Consider the following 4,995-nt stretch of genomic DNA (forward strand, 5'->3'; position numbering starts at 1 on the left):
GTAAATGGTAAGGGGAACCCAGATTGCAAAGAATGAGCTTAAGACTTGGATCTGTAGCTAGTCATGTAAATTCTACATTGGGTGTGAGATTGGCTATTCTGCCAACTCTAAATTAGGCATGTGTTGTGGTTAAACTGGGGTTTGATTATTTTGAGGATTTTGTTTGGGGGGAGAGGTTAACTTCAAAGATGCTGTGGTGTGATGTACATACACTATATCGAAATAGCATACTCTTTAGGGCCAAATGGGAGGAATAGAAAGAAAGGCGTCCTGCTGGTGATGTCAGGAAGAGTCATAAAGGCCATCTTGTAAAGATGATCACATCGTCTGCCTCAGCCTAACCTCACTGAATTACTGAACGTTCAGCAGTCCTCTCAACTCATTTAACTATTATGGGTTTTAAGATATCATATGGTCTCCTCCCCTAATTAAATTTGTGGTTCCTAACTCAGCCCATCAGCAGCCCCTGACGAGGCCTAAAACATCGTGTCAGGCACTTGACAGGAGGCAACGGCAAAGCCAGGACCACACTCTTCTCTTGATCTCACTTGGCCATGCTGGGTGCACAAGAACCCATTTGCGATATTATTCAAGTCAGAATACAACCAGTACCTCCCTGTGGGTCCTCCCGCAGGTCTATCGGACCAAACATGCTTCGATTGTTGTGGTGGTTCGAGTAGGTTTGGCCATCATAGACTCGTGCATAGCCTTGTTGGCATAGGAGTGGTCTTGTTGGAGGAAGTACGGCAGTCTAAGGGCGGGCTTGGAGGTCTCCAATAATCAAGCTCTGCCCAATCTGGGACACAGTTTCCTTCTACTGCCAGCCACAATCACATGTTTTTATTTATAAGAATTGTCGTGATTATAGTGTCCCTTCACAGCAGTAAAACTCTCACTAAGACAGTTGTCCTGTGTGTAGGCTATACTGCAAGTTTCAGCAAGGGTCTGACTTAGAGAAGGATCCCTTCTTGGTGATTCTCTGAGTATATTCAGGTGACTGCTACACTGTGCAGTTGGAGACGAATGCCCCTTTTGTGGAAAAAATACCCTGACTTTGAGGACCTGCTGGAGTCTCTGGCTGAAGTGGTCTTCAGTACCTCTGTTAGGAGCAAAAAGAGCAGTGAGACTGAACCAGGGGCGAGCCCATTCGTGCAGAGAGCAGCTCAACCTCCAATTTTCTCAAACTGAAAGAGGTCTAAGGAGTCCTCCAATTGCCCAGGTACCTCAAAGAGCAGATGTAGGAGCCCCCAAAGGTGGAAGACAAAAATGGAGTCAGCGCCCTGGTGATGGGCAAAGAGACGCCTTTTTTGGTGATGTTGTTCTTACATCAGTCAGGGGCAGAGCGGTTGGCAGGCCTTTGGTCATCCTAGCTTGATGCCTGGATTAGTAGTCAAAGCTGTTTTATGCCTAGGACACTTAATAATCAAATCAAATCCAGGCATCACAACAAGGGAGGAGAAAGACAAACAGAAACCTGTTCCACCATGCTACTTGAAGCAGGTAGAAAAAGACGCCCACAGACCTGCTCTCTGCCCATGGTTTGGAATGGAGTCAGCCATAGACACTTAGAGCCCCTCCTACCACCAAGCAGCACGGCATGGGAAGAGGAAGACAGGCAGAGACCTTTGGACCACTGCGCCACCTACGGACCTGCCCTCAGGCACCCAGCACTGATGGCTGTGACACCTGCTTGCTGCCACACCAGACAACACAGACTAAAGATGTCACCCAGGAGGTTGACAGCCTCATGGTCAGCCTACAGCTGAGAGCCACCATAATGTGCAACAGTGGGTGGTCAGATGGGAGAGAAAGAGGAGTGGAACAGCTTGAGCTTTATGAAGAGAGCTGGAACTAGAGAGTTGAGGCGGAGAGGAGTACCCTGCTATGAGTGGCCAGCCCTGTCACCTGGGGCCATGGTAAGTGTCCAACCCAAGCTGCCTCTGAGGGCTGTGTCTTGGTCCGTGGCTGTGCAGTGGCAGGGGTCTGATATAATTCTCTATTGGTAATATGAGCAGATGTCCATAGCTTATATTACCAATAGAGAACAAGGGTATATCCCTGATTGGGGCAGCCATGGGGGACCATATGGATGTCCAGAGACTATGCAGAACAAACGCTACCCTCACTGGATGCTGCACTCTGGAAAGCTGGCCCACCTCTCACCTACCTGCCACTTGTCTGCTGTGAGGTGACCTGTGTGCAGTGGTAATGCCCTTCCCCCAAGTCCCTCACCACCAGAGTAGCTGGGAGAGTTGATCCAAGGGCATGCATGAGAGCAGGAAAGCTAAGCTTGCTACCCTTGCTGTCTGTGGTACTAGGAAAAGTAGACCCCAGGCCTTGTAACACAATGGAGCTAGCCCTAATGGCTAAGCTAGCCCTAATGGCTAAGGCATGGGAGAGCCAGCCCTGAGGGTGTGAGAGTGGGAGAGCTAGCCCTGCTACATCACTGGCTGCAGCCTTGGGAAAGTGGGCCTTTGGCTGGGCAGCACAGTAGAGCTGACTCTGGAGGATAAGTGTAGGTAAGCCAGCCCAAGAGCAGGAGAGCAGGAGAGCTGGCCCTCCTGAGGTCGTCTGCTGAGGGCAGCATGAGTTGGCCTCTCTGGAGCAATGCTGGAGAGCTTGCCCTGGTGGTGTTAGATAGACAGTCGACAGGCTGATGAGCTCAGCTCCCATCCAGGCCCAGATCCAGAGCTCTGAGTTGGCCCACCCCAAAACATATACCATCTGCAAATGGTTGGGACTTGTGAAAGGGCCAGTCTTACTGATCTGAAGCTTCAGGATCTTTGTGACACTGAGGAACAATAGGATAAGTGGGAGGAGTATGGGTGAGGATCCAATATTGATGATGTCACAGAAGCCAGAGGTCTTGAACCAGACCAATGACTCATGGCAATGAACATTTGCAAGTGAAGATGTGTGGGCAGAGGGATGTGCTATGGGACACACTGTGACACACTACAGCTTCCACAATGAGATGTTTTCCTATGCTTTCGTGTGTGTGTGTGTGTGTGTGTGTGTGTGTGTGTGTGTATGTGTGTGTGTGTGTGTGTGGCGTTTGATTTTGTGGGGAGGTTGCAAGAGGAAAGAGTGGATATGATGGGGCAGAGAGATGAGGGGAACTGAGGTGCCTGATGGGAAACTCACAAAACATCAATAAATGTTTTTTTAATGGAGTTGGATTCAGGGTATTTTCAGATAAACAAAAGCAAGAGAATTTGTCACACACAGACATGCATTAGAGGAAACTTTGGAGTGTTTCAAACTGAAAAGAAATCAAGCCAGATGAACCGACATCGATGAAGCAAGAAAAATCATGGAAGGAGAAAGTAAAGTACGTGTGCGATGTCGGCTGCAGAAACTAATTATAAATGTGCCTCGAACACTTATTATTGTATAATATACACAAGCCAAAACCATGACAACAGCAGCATTACGTCAGCAAAGATAAATGGACGTATTATCTGAGACCAGGGTGAGAGTACCAATTACTAATGGGCTGTACAAAGTCAAAGCACTCAATAACATAATGATAAAAATCTCTAACTTTCAAAGCTAAAAAAAAAGGGGGGAGAGTGAATTTTTAGAAGTCAGTCTAATAGAAAGGAGGAGGAGGAAAAGAATTTGAAGCAGGTAAGCTGAAGGAAAACGGACAAGGTGGTGGAGATACAGCCAAATGGATCAAGATTATATTAAATGTAAATAGACGAATCCTCCCATCAACAAAATCATCAGCTGGACATAAGAATGAGAGCGGGCAGGTCCTCTCCCCAGGAGCTACGGCGGGAGCATGAGCAAACCAGGAGATTGACAGTAAAACACCAGGCAGACTCACGTCACACAAATGCTTACACAGAAAAGGCTCATGAGCCCTGCCTGTCACAGAGCCGTTGACAGGAAGCACTAAGAGGCTACCTCGTTGGAATAAAAGGCTTAAGTTGCCAGCAAGACATAACACTTTAGAATTTTTATGTACTTAATAACTAAGCCTGGAACCAAACGAAGCGAGAATCTGACTCGACTGCTAGGAGAACAAACAAATCTATAAAAAACAGTGGGAGATTTCAATATACCTCTCCCTGAAACTGATACAACAGGCAAGAGAAGAGAATAAGGAGATGGGAAAGCTGAGCAACGCGTGTAACAAGCCTAACCTAATTGACATATTTAGAACACTGTACCAGCAACTGCAGATCACACATTCACTGCGAGCGCGCTCAGAACACTTTTCAAAAAGCGAACCATATGCTGCGCTGTAAAGCAAGTCTCAACAAATTTCAAAGGATAGAAATCAACTGACTATCTTTGACTACCAGGCAATTAAGCCAGAAATCAATAAAAAGATTACTAGGAGCCCCATATGTCTTGAAATTAAGAAACACACCATCTAAATACCTGTTAAAGAAATCACAATGCAAATGAGACTGCATCGGCAGGCTGGGTGTCCACAAATTTAGCCAACCAAAAACCAAGAACGCAGTTAGAGCGGTAATGGCTCAATGTACACTGAGCACACACCGGGGTTTTCAGGTCATTTTTAAGTAAGCAGTGGCATTCGCATTATTATTATGTATTCTAAGTAATCTAGAAAGTATTTAACATATATAAGAAGGTCTACATAGGTTATATAAAATATGACATTTTATGTAAGAAATTTTTGGTTCCTTACTTAGTAAACAATAGCATTTACATTGCTCTTAGGTAATATAAGTAATCTAGAAATTATTAAGCATATACAGGGATGTACACGGACTATATTAAAGTATTTTATTTTATGTAAAGGACTTGACCATCTATAAGAGGTCCTATAACCCATTTCCAGAGGACTCTGAGGGACCACTATATAGTGGTATAAAAACACTTAGCTGAGCAGTGCTGTCATATGCCTTTAATTGAAGCCCTCAGGAGGCAGAGGCAGGTGGATCTCTGAGTCTGAGAACAGCCTGGTCTACAGAGCAAATGCCAGGACAGCCAGGGATAGGCAGAGAAACCCTGTCT

At 45.9% G+C, this 4,995-nt stretch overlaps 1 non-coding gene across 1 annotated transcript; it reads left to right on the forward strand.

The window, feature by feature from the left end:
• Positions 1-1,276: 1,276 nt before the first annotated feature.
• On the forward strand, positions 1,277-1,420 carry LOC116911816. The gene has a single exon (XR_004389354.1). It is a non-coding gene; the product is annotated as a small nucleolar RNA SNORA48 (small nucleolar RNA).
• Positions 1,421-4,995: the final 3,575 nt, after the last annotated feature.

Source organism: Rattus rattus, chromosome 10 (genome assembly GCF_011064425.1).
Source record: "Rattus rattus isolate New Zealand chromosome 10, Rrattus_CSIRO_v1, whole genome shotgun sequence".
Classification (NCBI taxonomy): Eukaryota; Metazoa; Chordata; class Mammalia; order Rodentia; family Muridae; genus Rattus; species Rattus rattus.